Consider the following 27,554-nt stretch of genomic DNA (forward strand, 5'->3'; position numbering starts at 1 on the left):
CAAAAACACAGTTTATTTCATTTGTAGCCTTTCTATGTTCTATTGTATTTGTGCTATTTGCAATGTGATTATTTGTTCTTATTTTATTACTGACTGCTTTCTTGTCTTTAATAATGTTTTCAATTTACATTAATTAGGCTAGTAGTTTTTGCTGTAGAATCAAAATTGGAATAGAGAGTTGTGATATTTCACTGGTATCTAAACATTTGAACCACTGACCCAAATCCTTAGCACTGAGCCCTGCTGGAGCAGCTCTAAATATGCGCTGTGTTATTAAATGATAGATAAAATATGATAGTAGCAGAAGCTCATACAATACATTTTAGCAGGCTTAAATGAGAATGAAAATAACTGAAGGAAATATATAGTTAATCAAATTAAGCCAACTAATATGATTCATATTATTTTATCTACCCAAAAATGACAAATGCAGTGAAAATACAGGTATCATCAAGTACCAAAAAGGAAAGTATCAGTATCGGGAAAAAGTGGTATCGGTGCATGCCTAATAAAAACCCTTACTGCATCTCGACTCCATGAGACGAGTGTTGTACAACCTTGTGCCATATGATTAATAAATTACTACTGCAGAAAGGTCAGCGATCCACACCTTCTCACATGTAAAGAGTGTGTTATTTATACCAACAGGAGCATTAGCAACCAGTGATAAGCAGCGGCTGCAGTGAGGTTTACAGCACTGACCAGCAACAATGCATCAGTTCATGTGGCGTCTGAATGGTGACCAGGACCAATTAAGCAATGGCGAGTACTCCCCTCAACACTGCCCACAGATGAATAACGCGCTGTGGGGCAGGTGAGGCTTGAAGCCATTACACATCAATCACCAGAGCAGGACCTTTTGAAAGATACCAGCTGTCTTAATGGAAAAGGGAGGGAGAGAGGCAGGGAGGGAGAAAAATCAGCCATTTGTGAAAGCCGGTATATATAAAAAATAAAAAAAGCTTCAGGGGTCTCAGCCAACAGCACCTATTTTACCATTTCCATTACTGCAATGAAGTCAAGGGGTGTGAGCCAGGAGGTTTTAAATAAAAATACATTTCTCCTTCAGAGCAGCGGATAAATTAGACCTTCTCACCCCTCCAACCACACAGTTGCTCTGCCACTATTAACACATCACCTCACAATGGGCACACAGCAGGGCTCTATTACAAAACACACTCCTTTTTCAACATTACTCTTTCATGCTGCATGTTTTATTCATCCTAAATCACTCTCCTATTACGCCAATAGGCCGACGCATTCATCTCTGTGATTTAAGGCAAAAGCCAATAAAGGGTCAGGCAACACAAATGCTATTTCCCCAAGACACCCGTATTGCCAGGTGCTTCATTTAACAAACAATTATTTTGATAATCGATTAATCTATTGATTATTTTCTGATCAGTCGATTAACCCTTTAGTTAACCTACCAATAAATAACCGTAAACTCTGCCATTCATCTCTCTATGTTTTTTTGTTTTTTTTAAATCATAAAATTCCAATGTAAAATCAAAGTGCCAAGAATTAAAAGGCATCTATCAGTAATACAAATAACCATGATGGCTACATTCAGTGTCACTTTTTAAGATTGACAGCAATGCGAGTCTTGAAATGTTTCCTTCATTTCAAACCCATCATGATTATACAGTTCAGTGTGGCTCTTACATTATATGACGTGGGAGACAACTAGTTGTCCAGTGCAGTTCCATTCATTCAGCGCGGGTTTGTCAAAAATGCGGCTGTGAGTCTTGAAAACATGCAGGGGCCAGTGCGGTTATAAAATGCGGTTATCAAGCTTGTAAAAAACAAAACCCTGTATGAACACAAACATATTAAGCGACGCTGCCATACTAGCCAGTAGCATTTGCTCTAGTTTTGTGTGACAGGGAACGTAAAAAGTGCAACGCTTCGATCCATTCCACACAAACCGGAATTAATTTGCAAATTTAGTCGAAGACTGTTTATGATAAATAAAGTCAATGAGCAGACAGCAATGAGAGAGTGAGCGACACACTTATATGGAAATTTTTTTGGAGATCCCTGATCACTGGTTAGAAACGGTGTATTACAAAATGCAGACATTTGACTGGCGCGAATTACCGAAAGCTTTCCAGATGGAAGTTGTGAAATACACGTTTGATGTGATTGCTTTCGGCAAGCGAGATTAGCCTTGGAACATATCAAACAAAACATTATCTGCAATTCGAGTAACTGAGATTTATCAGACAAATGTCTCGTTCAAAGCTCATCCAAGAGAGCTACTCTGATTTTAACAAAGCTGTTTTCAATCTATTTTGCCAAAGTGAAAAGCTCAATAAATAAATAAATAAATAAGACATCTGAAGCAGAACTCCAAAAACAACAACAAAAACACAGAAATCCATTTGTTAACTCTCCACCAGATTTTAGTTATTGTTGATGAAAGCATCACACTGACTCTGTATTGTGTGAAATTATGACTTGAAGCAGTTCAATTCTAATAGTTTCACATGATGACACAGAACAAGCATGTATAATCCGTACTGAAATTCCTGACTCACACCATCAGTCTGCTAATAACAGTCATCTTTATCTGATGGCACACATTTATTCTGAAACGGTTCCTGCTGAAAGAGATTGTACTGACTAAAATTTAGCATACTCTAAATTTTAATGGCCACTACTGACTATTCCCAACAATTACTCAGTGCTCCTCGATGAATGTCTACTTTATTGATATGGACGTGTATTACGGTGGAGGACCCTCTCCACACAGGAACTGTTTTTACTGAGTTTTAAATTGTGTAGACAGGCTGATGGATCTTTAAGCATTTCCCAGCCTGTTCCATTAAGTTAAATAATGAAAGAAAAGGCCTTCCTTCAAAGCATAACGCTATAAAAACTCATAATATACACAGCCTAACTACTATGCATTCTGTTCCTTTAAAGTTGGAATAGGTGATTCTCTACAGATTTGTTTTTGTTATGCTGGTTGAAAGTCTCCTCATATCCTGATAGCAATGTTAATCGATCTAAATTAGGGCTGGGCGATACATCGATTTTATCGATTAACTCGAATGTGTAGTTTACGTCGACTTGTTCGAATGAAAATCGGTTTTCTCTTTAACATCAGCCGACGCTCCCCTCTGGGCTCCCGTAGTTCTGAACATAGAGTGTTTGCCATAGAGATACACAAACAACATGGCAAATGCACACCCGCCAAAACATTTACAAACTGAATCTCCAGGGCTGTCAACTCTCACGAATTCATCGTAAGACTGGACACTGACAGACAAATATGAAACAAATTCTCAGCTCTCAGATTCAGTCAATTTAATGACGAAATTCAAACAATAAACACATTGTAAATGTGACGTGACAGATCGTGAACCGATCATCTGTTACTCTTTACTACTAGTTAATAGTAAATAAACACGAATGATCAATAGGTAATTTGAAAGATACAGTTCAACTTACCGGTAATGTAATAAAATCGATCGATCAGTGTTTTTCAAACGCGGAAAGAGGTCCATAAAACAGCTGGAGAACAATGTCACGTAATGTTACATTTACCTCAGGAAAGCCATTTAATGACCATAGCACTTTAGTTGGACTTAAAAAAAAAAAAGCTATAGAGGAGGATTTTGCTAAATATGATAACTATATTACATATTAATTATAATTGTACCTATATCATTAAAATATTATAACATTATTGTAAAAAACGCATTATATTCAATTTGAGATGTTATTTTTAACCTTTAATAATCATACCAGCTGACAGGGCTCAGTATGCTTACAGCATTAGTGAGATATTCTTTTTGGGAGAAAAATTAACACCACATTAAAATATCTACTGTACCTAATATTATGTATCCAAAGGAATCGATATTGAATCAAGATCAGAATCAAATCACAAGAATTTAAATTGTGAAATTTGTGTCAAGCAATAATAAAAACAGTAGCATACCAGTCATTGTTATCACCCAGCCCTAGTCTAAATGTATTTTTACAAATATATATCCTCTGTGGAAGGTGTAGGACCATAAAATGTTTGTTCAATCATTGCATTCGGTCCGAATGAAATGATAACGTGTGTTATCTGTCAGTCAACGTGTGTTTGCATACCACTGCACAGCCTGTTCACGCAAACATCATAAGTCATCAGCACGTTCACATACACTGTGCAGACAGAGTGAGAATGGCAGGCAAACAGTCGTTTACGTTCGTTATTGTAGTACTCTTACTCACTGTCCTGTTAAGTTCTCTCACCGGTGAATGACACATGATGTAATCAAATGACATTGTCTCTGGTCATCTCGCTTCTGGTCTGTGCGCGTTCATGTGTTTTGGAGGCATGGCTTTGGACGGCGATTTGCAGGGAGGGTGGGATGCTAGCAGGCTAAAGTTAGCATTTCCCAGATCCCCTATTGCACATTTAATGTAGCCTTCATAAACAGAGACTTTTGTGACTTCTGAGATCTTGTAAGTAGTATCAATATGCATATAAGGCTAATACACAATATATATGCTTATAAAATAAGAGACCTGATTTGATATAATATGCACATACGTTTCAGGAAAATAAAATCCTCTTTAATGTTTATATTATCTAATCAACATCTACCACTCTTCTTTAATATACTGTCGGATTAAGATCTCATGAGGGCATCTTCCGCAAACACTGGCTGGAAATTAATTTGGTGTATCTCTGTAGCATGTAACTACACACATGTTGTTGATTTATATACAGAAATCAAGGGGCTAATCTGAGCCCTGAGGAGTCAGTAAACCAGAGGCTGAAGGCTAGGCTCCAAGCAATCCGAGTATGTAAGTAAGTGGTTGTGTACGAGTGTGTATTCCCTCTGCACAATTCCCGTAGGGGCCGGCTCCCCATCAGCACTTGTGTCTATTATCAGCATCGTGCCTGAGAGTAACTTCATTTCACACTGTAAGCCACAAACACAGTGCAAACCACACTGAGGGCTTTCAGACTAGTTTGTCCGTGTGGCAGAAAGGGTGGGGGGGGATGTCTGGACAGTCCATCACTGTGCTTTTAGCCTGGTCGTGTAGCCAACGAGCATTTCTAAAGGGAGCATCAACACTGGAGAAGTGCGAACACAAGAACAAGATAGTTCTCAGAAAAAGAAAAAAATAATAATCACGTCACCATTTATTCACATTCATGTTGTTCCAAACCGGTATGACTTTCTTTCTTCTGCGGAACACAAAAGATGTTGTGAAGAATTTTTTTGTCCATACAATGAAAGTCAATGGGGTTCAGTGCTGTTTTGGAAACCATTGACTTTCATTGTATGGAGGTTTTTTTCTTCTTCAAAATATCTTTCTTGTGTGTTCCAGAGAAGAAAGTCACAAAGGTTTGGAACGACGTGTGAAAATTTTTTTTTTACATGAACTATCCCTTTAAAATATCCTACCAGTGGCCAAATTATGTAAGGCAATTTTGATATCAATAAAGCTATAATGTCTTTTTACATTCCATAAAAAGGGAATGAGGGTATGCAAATGATTATGAAATGATCAATACATATTTTGAGGTAGTATTTAAGGTGGGTAAACCTAGAATAACAAGCCGATCCAGCGTTTGCAGAAGACGCGCTCGGCTTGGCCTCTCCCGAGCATGTGCGATCAATACTCAATCAATGGCAGATAAACACATACGTCACTTTCTAAATCTATCCTAGATAGAGAAGATATTAACATTGCACTTCCCCACCTTCCCTGATATGCTTTGATTCACAATACAATGAATCTAATGCGAATGCAGCAGTTTACAAAAGCCCATTCACTGTATCAAAAGATTCAGATTGTGCAGCAATGACGCCTGAATGGCTTACCCCCCCCCTCAACCAAAATACAATCAGCATAATAGCTGACGTAGAAAGACTGTTAGCATGGTGTGAAGCAAGATTTGTTTTATAATTTTGTAGCTAAAAGATGTAGGGCTGTCACGATTCCTTGATTAAATTTAAGTACTCGTTTAAAAAAAAAAAAATCTGTGTCGAGTAACTGGCAAATACCAGAAGTACCGCATTACACAGAAGAGAATCCATGAACCACATTATTACAGTTTTCTAAGGCTGCACAATGTATTAAAACAATTTAAATAACATTCTATAGCATAGTGCTATTGTGAATTCACTAAGGTTGTGATTCAATGAAAAATATATATATCCTGTGGGTTTAATATATGTGCTTTAATTATGAACATGCGTGTAGTTTACATGCGTCTGGCTGTTGGCGCCCAGGTGTTGTTCTATAAAACCATATGAGTACCCGATTACTTACTTTTGATACTTTTTTAACCAAATATTATTGCCTATTGTATATTGCATTAGGTTATTACACGGCTCTGTGGAATAATTGATTCTGATTGGTCATCCAGGGGTATTTTATCCCCCGATAACAACCAGTAAAAACACACAGCACATGCTCCAGGCAACTGAAGTCAGCGCTATACGCTTGCTAGTAACGGATTTTCTTCATGGAAGTTTTGTGTTTGATGAGCTAATAAAATATTAAAATTCAAATCAATATTTTGTGTACAATTATTTATGTCATCTGGGTATCTCAGAATCTCAGAATAAACCCCTTCAGAGTGATGCAAGACCCCTCCGCTTTGCGTCAGGGTTCTTCTTATCCTGTCGGGTTTTTTCTCCGATAATTAAGGGATAATGTACATTCAGCTGGTTATCATGTATTTAAAGTAATTTTAAAGGCTTAGGTCTTTGTCTAGGTCTATTTTTGTTACCACGCACAAACAATCTGATTCATCGTTTCGTCGTCAAAATAATCGACCGATTACCAAAATAATCGTTAGCGACAGCCCTAAAAAGATGATATCTAAATGTAGTCAGTTGATCAAGAGCCTCATTCAGAGTGAAAGCAGGGAGGTCTCAGGGAAGCACTGGTCCTGACAGACACCCACAGAGAGGGGGGGCTCAGCTCTGCGTCACACCCCACCCCCCCAACTCCAACTCCCAACTAATCATCACATGAAACACAGGGCCTGGAGGAGAAATCTCAGCTCAGGCTTATTGTTCAGGACCTCATTTATTCTCGCTGCAACGTTATTCCAAACTCATCTTCGAGAACATAAGGTTAAAGATGATGAGGCCGCAGCGGCGATGCCATTAGGTCAATGCGTCAGACCATTTTCAGACTAAATTATTTAGTTATCTGGCAGTGGCGCTTTTTTTTTTTTTTTTTTGAACACTGGCAACCGTCGGCAGATGGTCTCTCGAACAAGCCGGGCATTCAAAAACACGCGTAACGGCTCTGCCAAAAGCACCTCCACCCCAGATACCACAGGACGGTATTACCACTAATTAGGAGCGGCTTTTGTTTCTGGATGAGCCACCTCTCCAAACCCACAGCCTGACAGTCTTTAAGAGGCTCTAGTCTGAATAACACCCTCTTTGTTACTCCACCTCTCCATTTAAGGCAACTCAGCTCAAATATAAATATAAACTTTCCAGTCCTATTTCCATTGCAAGCCACACAAAACACTGTTGTTTAAAGTGGATGAAAAAAAGTCTGCCTGAGAGATCCTACAGTGTCAAACCTTTGTCATCCTTGACATCTTTGAGAAGACAGGATGCTCAAATGTTTGGAGGAATATCAAATCACTGCTCTCTATAATACTGATGCAGTATAGTCCAAATGTGCAGCACTGTAAAAATGATTTGAGATTGTTTCCTTGCCTTGGAGCGGCAGGCAGGAGGGGAAGTGACTGGAGGGTAATGAAAACGCTGCTGAAACAAGCAGGATCAGAGCTTCCCTCTCCTCTCTGGACAGCTCATAAAACATGCATTGACTAGAACTATTACCATTCTGCCGTTTTAGTGTGGCGCGCAGCTCCCAGGAAGAGTGCACACTTATCAACCTATATACACACCAGACCTGCTGCTTTTTATTTTAAACATAGTGACGTAAAAGAGCAGCTGTTTAGAGAAAAAAACAAACAAGTGTTTACAAGAGGGAGGCATCTAAACAGCAGGCTGCCAATGCTCACTGCTCTCCGGGTTCAGGGTTGTGTTTAAAGCAGTGTACAGTGGCAGGCGGGAGATTAACTCGTAACGCATTCATGTGTGAAATGGAGACTTTATCCCTAACTGATAGTGTTACGAGGCTTCCAGAAAACACAAGCCTGATGATTTTTCATCATTTTGGAAAAACAGCCGTAATATATTAGATTACCGCTTGCAGCATTTTGGTACCTTCGCACAATACAGACTCTTAAAACACCCCGGTGTTTTACAACAAAGCATGGTGGGAGGCGGGAGAGGAGAGCGGGGGTCTGCCGTTCATGCAACGTGGCTTTTCTAGTCGAGCAAGCGCATTTGAAGTCAAAACGTTTCACAGAGGCACCAGGTTATAGTGTGTTTATTGTAAAAGAGCTGATGGATAGCTTAAAAGGGGGATTCCCAATTTTTCATTTCAAAAAATGATTTATTTTTTTATAAGATGAACCTCTTTGACCTAAAAGAGAGAGAGAGAGAGAGAGAGAGAGAGAGAGAGAGAGAGAGAGAGAGAGAGAGAGAGAGAGAGAGAGAGAGAGAGAGAGAGAGAGAGAGAGAGAGAGAGAGAGAGAGAGAGAGAGAGAGAGAGAGAGAGAGAGAGTGAGAGAGAGAGAGAGAGAGAGATTTGATCTTTTTTTTAAGCTAATTTTTAAGATTTTCATCAACTTGCAAACTCCCAATAGTTCATATTAACATGACTTCCACTGTTTGGACCAACAACAACAAAAACAATGATACATTTCAGGTTATCTTCTTCCACGTTCCGAGAAAGCAAGCAAGTCAAGGGTTTTTTGTCTAAACTATCCCCAACAAGCCTGAGAAAATAAAAGCCCCAAATTACCTTTATTACAGCTGAAAGTAAAAAACACTGTAACAATTTTCCAAATTAGCGAACAGGAATTCCTGCCACTTCTTTACACAGAGCCTCCATTTCCCAAGAGAGCTGAATCAGACAGTATAAAGGCACTGGAAATAGTCTTTTATAGGTTTTAACAGTGTGCAATGATCACAGTATTATTCGGCAACACATTCACAGGTTTCGCACTATTTAGTGAGCATTACAATTCCTTCCACAGCACGGTAAGGAATGAACCTCAGGGGGAAGGTTTGTGCGGGTCCAAGTTAAAATAGCTTGCAAATGCACGAGTAAGCTCATAAACAGAGCAAGCATGTTCAGCACAGAGCCACATTCATCCAAGTGTATACACATGTGTCAATCTAAATGAGTAGTCCATTGACTGCTGAGCAACTGTATTTTCCTCCAAACTGCATACTGGGCAGAGCTAATAAAAAGCTCGGCTGAAATGAAATGTGGCCTGACCTTTTCCGATCTTTCTTTCAGCCGCTCCTTTACGCGGATGTCCAGTTCCCTTCATGTATCACGCTGTTAAATAGGTTCCTTCCACCTTGCGTCCCCTTAGCTGTGCTAACAGTATGACGGAAAACAGAGCGACAACGAGACATGCTCTAAATCACAGAGGTCTCTTTCGATATCAAGTGAACAATTATGTAATCCCATTCAAAGACTTTCTTTTTTAATTATTAGTAAAGCCTTACACAGCCATTTTTGTTTGCATTTTGCCTGGTTATCTTCTGAAAAAACACAATTTGATGAAGATTTACTCTTTGTTACCAAGAGGAGCATCTTAATGAGCTGTTCAGCAGAGATAACACATCACTCCATGGAGCCATCGCATGCTGTACATCTCTAACCCTCTGCAGCAACAGCAGATCAAAAATTCAATAATGAATGTGGAATTGCTGCAATTAATGTCTATGAGAATCCAAGCGGTCTGAAAAAATACATCAGTAACCTGATTAATTTTATATAGGAAAGAATAATCTGTGATCAGCATTACCAAGTGAGCCCAAAAACAAATTAGATTTGAAGCTAAGAGCCCCATTGATCAGCAGTCATCTAAACCGACCATGAAAAGGGTTCGGTAATCCAATCCAGCCGTTCGGAAGTGCCTGAGAGAGTTGCATCTCTACAATGGAAACATTCTGTCCACAATGTAATCCATTGTGTTCATTGGGCGAGCGTTTTGGAACCTGTTCGATTGCACTAAAACGGCCCAAATCATTGCGAGTATAAACAACGTGGGGAGGATCGTTTTTCAACTTGGCAACGGCTGCGCCACTCCACTTCTAATGACATTTGAATGACCCATAGAAATAGTGATGCACAACTGTCAAAACACTGCCGCTCTCCAGAACATTCCGCACAGTCTCCGTGTAATACCATGACTCAGGCGATATAGTTTTATTTTTTTCAAGTGAATATTTAATGGTATCCAGAGAAGATCCCTAGTGGCCTGTGCTTCGGTTGCAAAACATAAAACTACATAAACTAAGCTCAGTAAAAGCATATGCCAACAACTATAATCATTAACTCTGCTAGCCAATGGGAATGGAAAGATTATATACTCGCTATTGAGAAACGCTGTGAGCTTTGTCAATTGATAAATTTTTAAAAAGGAATCAGACAAATATTAGGATAATCTTACAATTCTTCGCTGCAAGCCGCAAGACTCTCTGCAGCCATTTTACAAGCCAGTGCCAAGGCACAATACCAAATTCCCTTTGAATATACAAGGCGATTCTCAGAAATACAAACACGTGAATGAATCAACAGCACGTACACTAATAACCTTGGGCTATCTAACCGTTCCTTTGCTTTATGGAACTGTATAACGTATAAATAGCAGATCCATTTCTACCCAGTCTGTTAGGGCTCTATTTCAGCTTCCCCGTCATTAAATATTTATCCTTGCGGAGTGGCGGATTGTACTGAGGTGATAAGCACTTAGGAATCCAAATTTTTTAAACCCCCCACCCATGTCTTTAACCCTTTATTTTCCCCCTATAAGCAAGAGAGACGTTTATTCAAACAGATTATCTACAAGTGCTCCTTTAATTGACTCATGACAGGACTGAAACAGTGCCCATATAACCAAATGAAAAGGTGCTCTGCTGGTTTTATCAAGACTGAAATCTTTTTTTAAATACCAAAGGGATGAAATCACTTGATTTGAGGAAGACCCCTTCCTTTGTAGAGAAAGTTCAAGAGCCCGGGCCAGAGGAAGTATTCCTGACACAACAAATGAACACCCAAGCTGAAACAAAATAGGATACTTAGCTTTGCCAAATATGGAATCGTTGTTCATAGCAAATCAAACATAAATTTAAGCAGCACCTCTGCTTGTTGCTGCTGCTTGTGTGAGTGTTTGGCTCGGGTTGAATTTGGCATCTTACAGCATATAATGATGAAAAGATTTCATGCCTCAGCCTTGTGGGTGGTTGCTGTTGGGTGTGAATGCATCTCTAGTGGACCCTGCATGCTTCAAAAGCTTCTAGGGCCGACCTACAGTACTTCACAGGTATTCTTGGACGGACAACAAAAACATATTTTTTAAGGCTCAATAGGGAACGGCCTGCCAGAGGAATGTCAGTTCAAATCGGACAGGCTGAATTCCAAACAGAGCCTCTACATATGGGCTAGTAGCTCTCCACAAGACAAGAAAAGAGATCTAATAAACGTTTAGTGAATACCTTAGTTCACACACAGCCAACTGCACTTCCATCCACCATATGGATGGAAGTGCAAATGCATAAAGAAACTCACTCTCTCTCTCTCTCTCTCTCTATAGAATCTATCTATCTACCTATCGAGAGAGAGAATACACACACACACATTCATAAACATATATACACACCTCATGATTTCTAAAGCTTTACAAAAAAAAAAATCATAATCATTCACAACTCCACCCTATTTCTCAATAATCATCATTTACATCTTTGTATGCTTTACAGATAATGCACTTTAGTGCACTGTGTTTTAAAACTACTATTATGTAAACACTGCATTACTTTAATATTCTCTGTGTTAATACAGAAGAATGGCTGTAGTTTACTGTAGTAGAGCAGCCATAACAGTGTAATCTAGTTTTTAAATGAATGGAGAGACCATAGTGTATTTAACTGATGATGTGTCACACAGATGACTAACACTGGCCCGACGGTGAACCGCACCGTGACCCTGCGGCAGCCATTACTCTGCATAACCCTGTGGGCTCTGATGTGCAGAGACACATACTTTTTCCACTACAGTAAATATAGTAGAATCTAATGGCGAATGAATAATACACTATCTTAATGATTCTCACAAACATAACCAATTGAGATCGGATAAGGAAAAGAGAGTTTCAAATGTCTCTAAATGGATGCAATCACTGTCCTATCCCTGATAGAAAGTAGTGCTATCAAGTGGGAATGTAAATATTCAATAGCTCAGCTCTGCTCTGCTTAATGGCGAATGGAGTGGGATTGTGGTGTATTGCCACAATAGAGTATAATTTCCCTCCCGCTCTGATGGAGCCACTTCACTCTGATGAAGAACAGGAGCATTGAGCTGATTCTATGACCACAGTTTGTGTTTCCACCCCCCTGGCACTCCTTTTTGTCCTCCAATGACACACGGCACAACAAGCTTGTAATTTTCAAACGTTACCATTCAGGTCTCATCGATTTATTGTAATCGAAGATGATGTGAAAGGCTACGACAAATACGCGGCTCGCTCCAACAAGGGTAAACAAACAGCAAAGGTCTCCGTGTACGGCGAGGTTTTAACCTCGATCTGAAATCCCCCGTTCATTAATGCGGCGTTAACAGCCGGTTACGGCCAGTGAAACCGCGGTAGCAAAATCAATTACCTCAGCAAGTATTGATATGTCTCGCGGCCTGTTTACAATTTAATCTCTAACTTGTCAGAGCCATTATTTTCCTAATCACAACTCCAGCTCTTCTGCGCCTTTGTCTCTGGCTCATGTTTAAGGGAACAAAAAGGTCATAAGCTTGAGCGCTCCCCAGGGCTCAGCCTGCCACTGCTGTAATTATTCCTGAGCAAGAGATGACAAATGAAGTGGATCAAATCAAAGGTGTCAGTAGCTCTTATGACACCAGCCCAGTCGCACAGGCTAAAACAGAGGTCAAGCTAAAAGGAAAAACTAGTTAATGCCGCCCTACAATAATTATGTGCGAAGCCTCTTAAAGTGACAAACTCTTCATCATTTCTCACTAGGATAAATGTGTAGAAAATACATTCCTTTCCTACATCCATTCTATTGATGGGGCATTCAACCGCAGGAGATAAATAAAACAAACAAAGCAAAAAAAAGAAGAGAAAAAACTCCCAGTGACGTGTCCGTTACTCAAATTGCATCCAATCACAATAGCGGCAGAAAATATCCTCAGGAGCCGATACTAAACTAGCTAAAACGATCAGCGAGGATATCATCATCAAACTCGCCATTTGTATCTTGGCCAGTAATCATTGAGGAGCGGAGGCTGATGCATTATTTACTGGCTAATGTATAATTCAGAGCCAACAGCAGATTTAATGCATAAATAAAGCTGTGATACACCTGCTTTAAATGTTTACTCACCAAAATAAGATCTGAAACTACAAGCATGTCACGCGGTGCCTTTGAAAGTTTCAAACGTGTCACTCGTTTCTTTTTTTTTTTCATCTTGGGTGACTAAAAGTGAAAATGGTTTGCAGGTGGCGAGACCCGCGACCCGCTTTGTTCACCTCATAGAAACATAAACGGAGATCAAAACGAGACACTCAGATGTCTAAGCACAAGATCTCAACTACTTAATTTAAAACACAGGTTTGCAGGCATGAGCTAGCGTGTTTGTCTTTCAGCGGACGCAAACACTGTAATGAGAAGCGAAGGACGTCCATGTCCAAGTTACTCATGTCTGCTCCAAAGCAATCGTTCCACTTTCATATGATAATATTGTGGCAGAAAATAGAGGCTATTTTGAAAATAATTCAATTTGTTCATTACTCTTTGCAGCTGTTTTTTTTTAAATGTAATGGATCATGGCAGATTTCAGAGGAAAGGTTAGCAAACAATACATTATAAACAGAAAACAAGCACACGAAATTCTTGTTAAAAGGTTAATTACGCTGCTTCAGGGAACCAATCTTTTGACGTCAAACAAGTCAGTCACAATTCCCTACAGGCCATGCTATTGACCCCTGTGCTGAGGCTGGCCTACTTAAAGACAGTGATAAAGACAGACAATATTCCAACAGCATCTAAAACACCCTGTGGATTAATCAAGTCAAAAATACTTTTAAAATGGACATCATCGTGATAATGTTGGATGTTTCCTATTTTGCACTGTTTGCACTTAGATGGATAGATGACCGAAAAACATACAGGTTTTTCATACTAGTATTCCAAATTCATAAATTATTCCAAAGCAACCCACAACATACACTGTATCATTCAAATGTTTGGGGTCGGTAAGATTTCTTAACGGTTCTGAAAGACGTATCTTATGCTCACCAAGGTTGCATTCATTTGATTAAACAGTAAACAGTTATATTGTGAAATATTATTACGATTTAAAATAACTACTTAAATATATTTAAATATATATATATATAGTCTAAAAAACAAACCTTCGTAACTTTGAAATACCACTTTTGTTTAATATGTGGTCAACATGATTGTCATCATATGGTCTTTCATTACAGGCATATAACTTCATTCTTAACCTTTTCCCTCATGCACTCATATTTCTCTAGATGAGGTAATTATTTTCGCACCCGCAAACGTTTCTGGACACAGCCTACATTCAACTACTTGATAATGAAACTATTTATACACTAACGGGATGAGTCAAGGAGTGAAATCTAGAGTGCTGTTTTCTTCTGCCAGCAGTTAGATTGCACTAAAGGTTTATTTGATCTCACAGAGATATAGTTTGATCCATCAAAGCAATCATTATTCAACAACAACAGGCCTGGCTTATAAAGAACAATGTGCATAGTGTGTCACACAAAGACAACTCATCACCTGGAAAAAAACGACAATAAAAACAAATCCCCTGCCCTGGAAAAGCCGATGAAACTGAAAAGTACTCCGCTATCTGCCTCAAAATTGCTGATTAGTCCATTATTAATTGAAATACTTAAAAATGAAATATTCTTCTAAAGAAATCAACATGCCTGACTTCAGAATACAGATGACATTTCTTGGCTTCTTATGTTTGCAGCATTCCCATATATCTTTTCAGCTAAAAAGGGTGCCTTTCTGTCCCTATAGGCTAGTTTTTAAGATAGATGTGGTTCAACTGGCCCTTACTAACAGTGTAGCATGACTAATATAGAGATCTTGAGTGCTTGTCCACCACAATTAATCACAGTATTGTGATAGCTTGAAAGTCAGAAATTAAATTCTGATACTTTTGTATTTTTGCGCTTGGCAAGTCATTTAAAAAAAAAATGCATACATTTACATTGTATGGACAAACTGCCTAAGGACATTCTGCTTCCATTTGCATTTCATGTAAGAAAGATAACAATACTGAGAAGGAATGGCATGACGATGAGTAAAATAATGAAAGAATTTCCATTACACACATATAGCAAAAAATGAGGATATATATGAATCGTTGCAGGACAGATTGTGCTCCATTCCAGCAGTCTAAGAAATGTATATCCTTTCTAAGCGAGAAATGCTTCAACTCAACATACTTTTCAAGATGAAAGCACTTGAGTGAGGACTGCATTTTTATAATACGTTTATCACCACAGAGAGTGTTTCTCTACAAGGACAAGGACAGAGTGAATACTAGTAAGGGTGTGCAAGCATAAAAGACTCCAATCTGACATCCCTAACAGAGCAGGAAAACAGTGGGGCCTGTGGGACCCCTAACCTCTCTTTATGACCATGTGCAGAATTAACAGGTCCAGATGTCCCCTCTCACTTAACATGTGCGAGACATCTCGAGCAAAGGGCTCAGCTGCTTTAGGGCTTATTAAAAAAATATCAATTTCAATTATACCCATTAACTTCTCGCGCTCCTCAGGTTTACATTTATTTGACATCAACAAGGCGATTCTCGCCCAAGATGTATGTTTAATGCACAAACCGACCGATTCAGGTTTATCAGGTTAAATTCATCATCTACAAATCAACCACCTGGGCATGGGTCGAATAAACGGAGGAATGAACAACAAATAAGACAAAGAGAGTGTCGCTGAAACACCATACCGTGTACCGGTGAAGCCTGAGGAATGAGTCAAACAAAGACGAGCCTATTACCAGACAGATATCAATCTGCTCTTAGTACTTGCTGCTGTTGAAGCATTCAGACAACTCAGCTGCTTGGGCTGTTTATAGTTTGACAGTGTCAGGTCTCTTTGTCACTAGGGCTATGAGCAAGGCGCCTGTGGTTACTGTATCTATTATCAAGGGGAAAGTGCCAACACATTCTTGTAAACAAAGGAGAGTCTACCTACAAGTTCACAGAGACAAAGCCCAACCTGAAAACGCTTGAGGCAACCATTCAAAACAATCCGAGCGGTTCTCCAATCTCTTTCAGAAACAAATTTAGACGAATAATAAGCTTTCAGTCAATCACGCGTTTTGCTAAAGGTTTTCCCACGATGCAATGCAAAACGTGACGTTAATTACCTCTGCCCTTTCTCCAATTCATTAAGCATAACATCGCATAGCTCGGCCCGCGTTACGGATGCGGCACTGTTGAGGCCTCTCTCAGCAGACGGAGGAGAAATGTGCGACGTAACACCAGCCAATTCTATCATGCGAGCAGATTAAATAACATGCCTACCCAAGCCCCGTCAAACATTCAGCAGCCACCGCACGCCAAATGATCTGCTACAACACACTCTATGAAGAAACCCCTCCGTCAGCCCTGCCACACCGCCTTTGATCCGAGTATCGCCCGTTTGATGCTTTTAAGGTGGAGGATAACACAGAACGCATCTCTGCGATGTGAGTAATTCAATTTAACGCAGAAGGATGAACACTATTTTTTTTTTTGCAGGGAAAACACAGGCTAAATGTCATTGTGCGCTTAGGCATTAAACATTTAGTAGCCATTCTCGGCTGCTCAAGCAAAGAGGCAAGCAGTTGTTAAGGGAGAAGAATGACACAGTTAATCATACACCCACACACTGCAAATGAAGGCCCGACACTAAGATGTATAACGGACATGAAAACATACAGCATTCAGTCATTTAAGAAGAGCACGAGAGCTCAGTCATTGAGTACATTTACATACACACAGATATGCTAATAACTTGAAAAAAATTCTGCTTAATTAATCAGCTCAATTAGCATGAAGTCCCAATGCAAACCAATAACCCAGCAATGCCAAAACAGCTTATTACCCAGTAGTGACGTCAAAACCTAATCTTTTGTGTGTCTGACTCAAAGTATTCAATTTTTTTATGCAAGATGTGATTTTTAAATAAATAAACAGTACAAGCAGAAAGAGTCTGAGTTTGCAATATATTTATTCCTCCCCTTCTACGAAACGCTCGCTCTGTCTGGATGCACTTGCATCCGTAGTAAGGACACTTTGTTACATCACATACATGCACTTGAATAATATGTCTTAAACGGGGCAAATTCGAAGGGCCAAAAATCTAGCAGTGACAATCAGTTTATGACATTTGTGACCTAACTCTGAATAAAGGAGTCTTTTACATGACCACATGCATTGTCAGCTTATTTAACATAATTGGGTTAAGAATAGGGATGTTCATTTTGGGTTTTTCCCTAACCCGTAGTGTCTGTGACCCTTTAAAAATAACTGTTTGTTTTCCAGGCGTTAAGCTTTATATGCGCAAATGGCAGCATAAAGAACATGAGGATTTACACATCGTCACATCACACACCTGTAGCGAGAAAAAATAAAATAAAATCATATTTATAAAAGGAATAAATATGCAACATATTTCACTTAAACAATTTACAGATGAACAAAATAATAGTAAAATAAACTGCGACAAGTATTATATGCAGAGTTCGGTTCCAAAAACAAGATCACAGAAAGGAAACCGAGACGGCAGAAAGCGCCATCTTGTTTGTTTTCTTTATTTTACAAATGCACAATGTTTTTATTGTGGGTGTGCACAAATTAAAGTAACTTTACAGTTTTGGATGATGTCTTAATCTTCTGTATGACCATAATAAGAGTTTTTTAAGTTGTTTCCACTGTTACAAGGAAACAATTCAAGTGATTGCGCAGATGTGACGTGCACACACACAACCTATCCGTTCTAGCATTGCTATCTTGACATCGCAGCCTGTTTATTATCAAAAAAAATTTGTAAACCAAACACAAAAAGTTGCACTACTCAATTTAAAGAGTCTGTAGTACAATCTGTGCCTTTCAGCGTGGGCCATTTTTTCTTACAAAAACTCAATTTTATACAGGTAGCATTCTTCTTCTTTTTTAACCATGCAGCAAAGTTTTCAAAATATCTTGAAAAATTACGTTTTAAGCCGTTTAACCAATATTATTAATCGGTCAATATTCTTACTGTCGGTTAACCAGTTAATTACGAGCATCCCTAGTTAAGAACCTGTGTGAAAACACACTCGTTCATTAGAGATCACAAGGAGGAATCACATAATGCCACCTAATTAGTAGTATTCAAAAATTAACACTTTAAAAAAGGGCGGACGAGTGCTAGAAACATACAAGCTGCTTTCAAATATTAAACTTGCCATCCGTGCATTTTAAAGTAATCTAGCTCAAACAGGTTTCCCTGAGTGTAACAAAAGACAATGAAAACATTCTGTTCCTTGATGTAGTCTTTAGTTCCTCTGCAGGAGACGCTTCACTAAATGTTTGATTTCTTTCACCTCAGGCTACCCTCAAAGCCATGGCATGTGTAACGGGGGTTTATAAAAGCTTTTCTTCTCTCTCTCGCTCTCCATTTTCTATGAACCAAAGGATTAGGACAGATACTCTGTACATAGTTGTTATGATTACAGATTACTGATGTCTGTGTGTCTCCAGACTGGTCAATTCCATCTTTTAGCAATGTGTAATCCTAATCTTTGTGTTTTTGGTGTGACCACGAGTCTCTGATGTTGGATTTCTAATTTTGGGTAACCTACAAAACTACTCGTACATTGTGATTGACCACCTCTAAGCTTTAAATACACCAATTACAATGTTGCTGCACAACTGGGGAGGAAAAACATCCCAGTGTGGGGGATGATTACTTTTGGCCACAAAAGAGTGGGCCCTTCTTAGCACAAATAGCTACATCTCTTACATATGCAAAGTGAGAAAAAAAAGTGACATGGATCCTTTAAAGCTAGCTAACCCTAAGAACTGAACAGTCACATGTTCTTTCAAGTATGACCAATACTCCAAAGACGATATACAGGACGCTACCAGCACATGCACAGCATGGAGAAAGAGATCAGATAAGGCAAGCTGTGACTTTTCAACCTCCACTCTTAAAAATAAAGATCCTTGGCATATATGGTAGTTCAATAAAGAACATTAAATATCCATAGAACCTTTCCATTGTTCAAAACGTTCTTCATAATAGGGAAAGGTTTATAGATTATTAAAATGTTTATCACACCAAAGAAAATGTTTTTTTATTTTATGAACTGATCATTGAAAGGTTCTTTGGGGAACCCAAATTGTTCGTCTAATCTATGGCATTGCTGTGAAAACCTTTTGGAACCGTTGTTCCAAAAGTACACCCCCTCTTCTTCACCAACAACACATCACTATGAGCTTGGGAGGACCATAACCAGCCATATTTGTTCCCATGACAGGCCATGGTTCATGAGTTTCAATTTAACAAAGGGAAGTTAGGCAGACTTGGCTGTCCCACAGTAGACTCCAACTGGTCAGGCAGGTCTACCAAAAGCTCTCCTCCCCAGCTCCCAGGGTTTTCAGTAAACAAAAGGTCCCTTCCAACATGTGAAGGAAGGCACAGGGTTGGGGTCATAGAAAACACACTGTAGTGATGTAGTGTGTTTGATAATACTAAACACTGAGATAAACAGCATGCTTAATGTATTGAAGATCCTCAATCCTCAGCACCACCAACTTTAAATGCACCATTTATGCTGCTACCAGAGCATTAATAATTCAATTAATGCTTGAGTTCCTCACTTAATAAAATGGAAACAAACAGAAGAACTACACAGAAGATGCAAGTTAGAAGGCTGAAACTTGATGGACTACTTACTAGAAAGTCATAAAACATCCTAAAAAGATTACACACTGCTTGTCTCTTTCAACAGCGAGAGCAAAAGTGAAACATGCAATAAAAAACAGGCTGCTGCTTTCAACTTCTGAGCCTGTAGCAATTGCCAACATTCCATCTCTATCCCCCCATGTACCTTCCCACCCACTCAAGACCTCTAAACTCCCTCTGTCTTCTTTCTTTTTGTACATAGCCAATGTCGCGAAGGCACTACTCACCCGCCAGTATGATGATCTAAGTTCCTATTGGGCTGCTGCAAACAACTTCAAACACAATTCCACGTCTGTTCGGTGAAAATGACCCAGCCGAACTTCTCGGCCTGGGCCAAAATCCAAGAAGCCGAGGGCTGAGCACTATCACGTAGACACTTTATCCTGAGAGAGTCGCTGTCCATACAGAGGAGAAACGGGGCAAATGCCTCAACAAAAGACGACCTCGCTTTACTAATTTATTCGCATTCGGACCGCCCGGGGACGCGTTTTCTGAACGTATGCGGTCCCCCCTCCTCCTTTTCGCTGTGTAATAACTCCAAAAGCTTGAGTTTGTGGAGGGTAGGAAATCAGTGAGTTCGGCGTTTACAGACTCCGCTTCCTTTTTCACACACGCGCGCGCTCACACTCACGCGCTCCCTCGCTCTCTCCTCGCGCTTTCTTTCATATGCACACACAGCACGTTCGCTCTTTCTATCTCACTCTCTTTCTGTAGAACCCCCTCCTCCTCCTCTTCAGCTGTTCAACAGACGCATCCACATGGCTGACCTAGTCTTTCTTTATCCAGACACTAGTGAAGGAGAATTACCCCCCTCCCCTCCACCACACACATACACTCACTAACACACACATACACATACACACCACTTCTAAAAAGCGAGCAAAACAAAAACACGGACTGGATTCGTATGATTAGCGGCGACATATGATCGGACGGGAGTCGTGATTGATCTTAAACCGTGGGGGTACGGTAGAGAAACTGCATCGGTAAGCAAGACGTTGAATCCTGATTCACACGGCTGCTGTAAGGAATATTAATGTCCATGCTGATGACTCCACCTTCTGTAGCACTCATAATAACAAATAGATAATCATAGAAAACACACGCCAATCCTACCGTTCAAATAAGCCACATATTCCGGCTATTGATTTTCAGTGTCCACTGTCCAATAATGAACGCCCCGTTTTTATTGCCGTGCTTCGCTGCCAAATGATTGGGACTGAGAACAAAACAACCAGTGAAAATTACACATACATTGTGCGTTGGTGCTCTCATTCTCATTTGCATATTCACATAATGAATTAATTACTCCGATTCCCTCCGCCCAACGTTGAAGCAGCATGTATTCACAATTGTGCATTTAAAAAGAAACGTGCATTCTTTGTTGCTTTTTTTTGTTTCCATGCAGAATCCAAATAATTTAACAAGTGTTAGCAGAATTGCTAAAAGGACGCCAGAGATTTTAAATATTCAAAAATCCATGTATTCCACTTTCTACAAAATTTTATTTAATGATTCTGAAAATGTCAAGTGGTCTGATCAAGTAATACAATATTTTCCTTACACTTTGAATATATATTAGAATGAGGTTTAAAACTTTTTTTAAATATATATTTTTTATTTTTAAACAAAATTCACCTTTTAATTAGAATATGTCAATGTGATATAAAAAATTAGCAACCTTGTTTGAACAAAATAAATATGTATAAATAAATGTATAATGTATAAATAAACAAATGACCTCACATTCATGTGGGTCTAAAGCAGTCCACTGTTTTCTTATCACATGACAGAAAAGTAACTTCCTGCTAATTTTTTCACCCACTTTTTTCTTTTCTTTTTTGTCCTCTCTCTCTCTTAAATCTGAGCTATAACACCATCAAGACATGTTTGATTTTAGGCCTCCACAAAACAAGTGAATAAAATGGCTTTTAATTCAGAAATTGTAAACATGTTCATATAACAGATACTAATGACATGTTTTGTGCTGTAGAATATCTCACAATCTAATGAACACACACAAAACAGTAAGAATAATTTTCTCTCCACCAACATTATATTTGCGGAGGCAGCTAAGATCAATAGGAAGTGAGTTTGGTGTACTGCAGGCCCTTTATTGTGCTGCAAACCATGTAGCCTGTCAGGTTTTCAAAAGGAGGAGGTGTCCCTAGTGATCCCAGTGCTGGCAAACGCTTTCCAGCTCCAGGGGAGCCAGAGACAGTGTGACTTCTGTTTCTCCTGACAATCCTTAGCTCTGCCATGCACCCACACGTACACACTTACACACACACTCACTCACACCCCGGCAGGCTACCTCCTCCCCTCTTGGAAAGCGTTTGAGCTTCACATTCAGGCGTATTTATTACATTTACTCAAGTGCATCCATATTTATCTCCCCGAGCCGCCCTGATAGCACTTACAATGTGCCCAACAGGAAACCTGAGTCACTTGCTTATGCGAGATCCTCACTGTGCACAGGGAAGATATTTAGAGAATGCAGTTTTCAAAGAGATACCAATCACTGCTATCAGCCAATGGGAGATTAGCTACTGGCTCATGAGAAAAATACACAACAATGAATTTGACATGGTGGCACACAGTTAATTAGTGCTCAGAAATGAATCACGACGGAAGGTGCGTGTTTGCGAGCCGCGCGGGGAATGCCGGAACAATGTATAGATCTTGTTCATTCGAGGAATATTAAATCATCATTATGTTATGTGCAAACAAACATTTCATCTGGATGATTGACATTCATGATCGGCATGGTAAAGCAAATATGCATACGCATTCGACTGGTATTTCACAAAATGCACTCAGTAACACAATCAAAACAACCCTGATGGCTCTAATAAATTCTCAACTAATGCATGCTGTAAAGTGCTCAGCATTCTGACAGATATATCGAGCAGCGCGGAAAACAAGCCAGGCGTCCGGAAGAAATGTAAGCCGTTCGGAGTCGCTGTACGAGACTGAAAAGGGAACCAAAATTGTGAATGCTTTGCATTTCATGCACTCAGATGGCTGTTCCGCAGGCATTCGCAACAGCAGATGAGATCCCATTATCAGGCAGACGAGAACTCCACCTCCAGGATTTCACAGCTCCTCTGTTTATCACATGGCCCTGTCAAGTTGGGCACCATTAACCGATAATGAAAGGAGACAACCGGTGCAGTTACAAGCAAAGCATTCTGCATTCTACAGGCCTAAGCATGTATCTGGGAAGCTGACTGTGTCTATTCAGTTCTTCTCTGCATTCAATACCCATCACAATGCCTCAGCTACTGTACCCTGACCCCTTCACACCACTGTATTATTGAAGGCTTTAGCTTGAGATGACAAGAATTCAAGGAATATTCCAGGTTCAAAACGAGGTAAGCTCAATCTACAACGTTTGTGGCATGAAAAATTTATTTTGACTTGTACTTTCTTTTCTTTAAAAAAAAAAAAAGGTTGCAGTGAGTCACATACCACATAAATGAATGGGGCCAATCTATAAACGCAAATACTCACTCTTTCAATAGTATCGCTACAAAATGCAAACTATATTTGTATTAACATGAGTTTAGTGTGGAACAAAATCACTTAAACTTTTTGGAGTAAAGTTATACACAATATAAATTTGTTGCCATAACACAACACCTAAAACTCTAAATCAACCATCTAAGTATCGGGAAATACAGAAAAAAAAAACATTTTCCACAGAATGCTGTCAATTGAGCTTAACTTGTATTGAACCTGGAATTTTCCTTTAGGAATGAATAGCTTGATAATATGCTAAACATATTATATTTGGTGATTAAAAGTAGGGAAAGATATAAAAGTCCTTTATTGTATCCAATAAAGATTCCTCCTTTACTGATTTGATGAATTTGAACAAAAGAATTAGATGTACATGAATGATTTATTATGCTTCCTCTTGCCTGATTGTCTTTCAATGAAGGTATTTGAAGACTTAAAATGCCCTGCCATACTAATAAGTCAGCCAGTAGCTGAAAAAAAAAAGACGACGAGAAAGAAAAGATGACATGGTTGAGTGAGCCAAGCTTCTGAGCGCCTTGGCAAATCTGGGAGGCCCTGGCCCCTTAAGCACTCATATCTAGTAACTTCATTTAATGCATTCACCAGGGATCAGCAGACAAGCGGAAGGGAGACAGAAAAAAGAAAAACATTCAAAGCAAATATTCCCTGGTATGAGGTTCGGCAAGTTATCGAGCAGTAAAAACAGCATGAAGAAATTAAGCATAATCTTTCACACCATTTCAGAGATAGACAGGATTTATTCCACTACTTATAAAAAAGCGTGTTCCTCCCTGTGTCTGAGGAAACGATACCGCCTGAAACAGCCCATTTCAAAGTGGTACAAAATAACAGTAGTCCAGAGTGCCTGAAAGTAGAGGTTGATCTCAGCAGCCGTTGCCTTTTCTTTTTCTCACAAGAAAAGCACAAGAAAAAGGCAAAAGTCTTTTGATGTGAGGCAGGAACGCTCAATTTCATTGTGGCAAGCCCTGCATAGTTATATTGTTTACTTTGCCATTCATCCATATTTGGCAGACTTGCGAAACCTCAAACCCTGCGACACTTCGGCAAGGTTATTTATCGTATTGCCAAGCTACACAAACTCAAACATCCATCTTTCAAGGGACAGTTAGATTCAAAAACCATCACATTAAGAAAAAGCAACATAAGCATCCACAATTCCAGATGTGTTGCTGTCACTCGGCAAACAAATTAGATCAGGGAATGTGAAGGGGAGGTCTATGTGTCTTTCTTCTCACGTAATTACACAGCGCAGAGCTCGCTGAGAGACGAGTGGCAAACCGCCCTGACAGGCTGACTAGTTTTCAGCTTCATGCGTAAACTCGTACTCAGATCTAAATGAGTGGTTATTTCTGAAAATAAACACAGGCGTTTGGCCGGATTCATACACGAGCGTTTGCCGATTTGTAAATAGCTGTGAAGCTCCCGTGTGGACGCCTTGAATTTTCTCTTTGTTTGCCGGTGGTAAATAGTCCATCAGGGCAGCAACCCCTCCCTTCTCTGCTCTCTCTAACTCTCTTGCTCAAGACAGAGGTATAAACACACACACACTCAAATCTCCCCAGGTGCTACTTCACTCACCTCCTGATTGTACATATATTAAGAGCACTCACTACAGCGGTCTCAGGGAAAGAGCTGGCATGCTTTTGTCTACGTTAACAAAAAAATGGCTTATTCAAATATTTAAAAGCTGGCATAAAAAGTAAAAGACTTGTATCCAATTAAATATTTAAAAAATATATATATAAACAAAAATAAATATAATAAACTACAATACTTTATTCAATTAAACTATTATATAAAAAGGAAAACTCAGTTACAAAAAGTTAAAAGGCTTGATTTATCCATTTAAATCTAATTATATATATATAAAAAATCGAATTATATACAAATAAATAAAAAGGTTAAAAAATTGAAACTTTACAAAACGTATTGAATTTATCCATTTAATGTAAATTCATATAACTGAATTTATATAAATAAATGTATAAAAAATGTCTTTAAATATTTAAATAAATAGAAAACCTTACAAATTCACACTTGGAGCCCTTTCTGGGATGCCACTGATTCTAAAGGGTAAAACAAAAGGGAAGTGAATGGAGGATGTCGCTTTAAGCTTCTCTGTCCAGACCCATTAGATCAAGCCGCTAGTGTCTGCCATGTGAGAAGGCACGTTCACACGACTGGAGTCTCTCACTCTGCCACCCAATGGACAGTATGAGGAATCGCACCAATGTTCCCGTCTCAGAGAAGAAGAAGAAGAAAAAAAACAAAGACACAAAAATCTCCCTGAGGTTAAAAAAGTAGTAAAGAGCATTCATGTTGAGCTGGAATGTGGAGTTTGATTACTTTTACAGCAGTGGGAAATTCTGAAACTGCTGTTGGTGATTCATTGTTTACTTCTCGCTCCAGACACCAGTGCCAAGTTGCTACCATCAGCCATACCCAAAACAGAACAAGATGGTTTGGGTGACTAACAAACCGCATATATAGCTGCCACATAATGTACAGCGGACGGAAATTCTCAATAGATTGCGAAGTAATTAGCAGTCTGTAAGATTGTGAATATTTTCTTGGAAATCAAAAAAGGAAGAGGAAATGGGAAAAAAACGAACATATTCCTCCGCTGTATTAACATCTTAAAGCTGAAGAGCTTAAAGCAAAGCATTAAGGCTATTGTCACACAGTAAATGCTCTCAGCAGTATCTCACACTGTTGTTTCAGCAGTCATCATGCCCTAGGCTGTGCTTACCAGCTGGAAAACCATTCAAATGCAGATGAGATCATTCTCAATTGGAAAGGTGTTATTTTCACACTTCTCTCGCCCCGTCCTAAGATCTCACTGTCAGGTTTGCACCCTCCACGCGCCCTCGTATCGCTCTTCACAGGAGAACGACAAGGAATGACAACAAAACGGGTTCATCTTAGATGTAGTGGCCCAAAACGCTCACAGGAAGTGCAGAGGGAGCATTTACTCCCCTTCTCCCTTTACATCAGGTACATTCTTCCAGATGGTGGAAAACAAACCCCACAATACCAGCTACACAAGCCTAGCTGAGTGAAACGGTGTCACAGTCACTCCGCTGGGGCACTGAATCATCCTGAACGCTGACATCTTTCCAGCGATGTTCTCAACGCTGAAGTCAGCATGCATTTAGGGCAGTTGTGTGTGTGGGCTCGTGAACGATTGTGAAAATCTCAAGCAAAGACATCATGACAGTTGTCTCCGTAGCCTGTCTTTGTGTCACAACAGATTTCTCTATCGGTTTCGCTATCGGTTAAGAAATTACATGCAATGGGGCGTTCTTCAGCACAGATGTTAGAGAAGACTTGGAGAAGCTGTCTTAAATTCACTTCAAAACAAGACAGTTAAGTGATAGTTCACTCTCAAATTAAAATGTATTATTCCTCATGTTGTTGCAAACCTGTATGACTTTCTTCTGTGGAACACAAAAGACAATATTTTGAAGAACATTTGAACTTGTTCTCCCTACAATTAAAGTCTATAGGGTCCAAAACAGAATTGGAACCTACTGGCTTTCTTTGAAAAAAAAAAAAATATATATATATATTTTTGTGTTCTGCAGAAGTCATACAGGTTTGCAATGAGCGGAGGGCAAGTGAATGATGACAGCATTCGTTTTTTAGTGAACTATCCCTTTAAATTTACCGTCCTTCAAAATTTTGTGGTGAAATCTAGTAATTTCAATATTCCCCTCCATCAACTGTAAATTTTGTGTGGGGGTGAAAGATTTCCCCATGCAGATTTTGCATCGGGTTGAAGTTGGCCACGAGAATTTGCCACGTTGACCAACATAAAGTTGCTTGTTTGATTGTGACCTCTGTGTAAACGGTGCTTCAAACGTCGCTACATTAGTATTGACAATAGACAAATGGACTTTTTTTGCCCACAAAATTTTACCACAAT

At 39.3% G+C, this 27,554-nt stretch overlaps 1 protein-coding gene across 4 annotated transcripts in view; it reads right to left on the reverse strand.

Moving 5' to 3' along the window:
• Nucleotides 1–27,554, reverse strand: part of rerea (arginine-glutamic acid dipeptide (RE) repeats a) — a 147,477-nt gene that overhangs the window by 80,792 nt on the left and 39,131 nt on the right. The window contains exon 1 of one of the 4 annotated variants that reach the window (XM_079589136.1): nucleotides 20,314–20,984. The exons of the other annotated variants lie outside the window; for them this stretch is intronic. The gene's annotated coding sequence lies outside the window, so the exon portion shown is untranslated. Of the gene's footprint in view, nucleotides 1–20,313; nucleotides 20,985–27,554 lie in introns of those variants that run through there. 4 annotated transcript variants of the gene reach the window in all.

The sequence above is a fragment of the Phoxinus phoxinus genome (genome assembly GCF_949152265.1).
Source record: "Phoxinus phoxinus genome assembly, chromosome: 18".
NCBI lineage: Eukaryota > Metazoa > Chordata > Actinopteri > Cypriniformes > Leuciscidae > Phoxinus > Phoxinus phoxinus.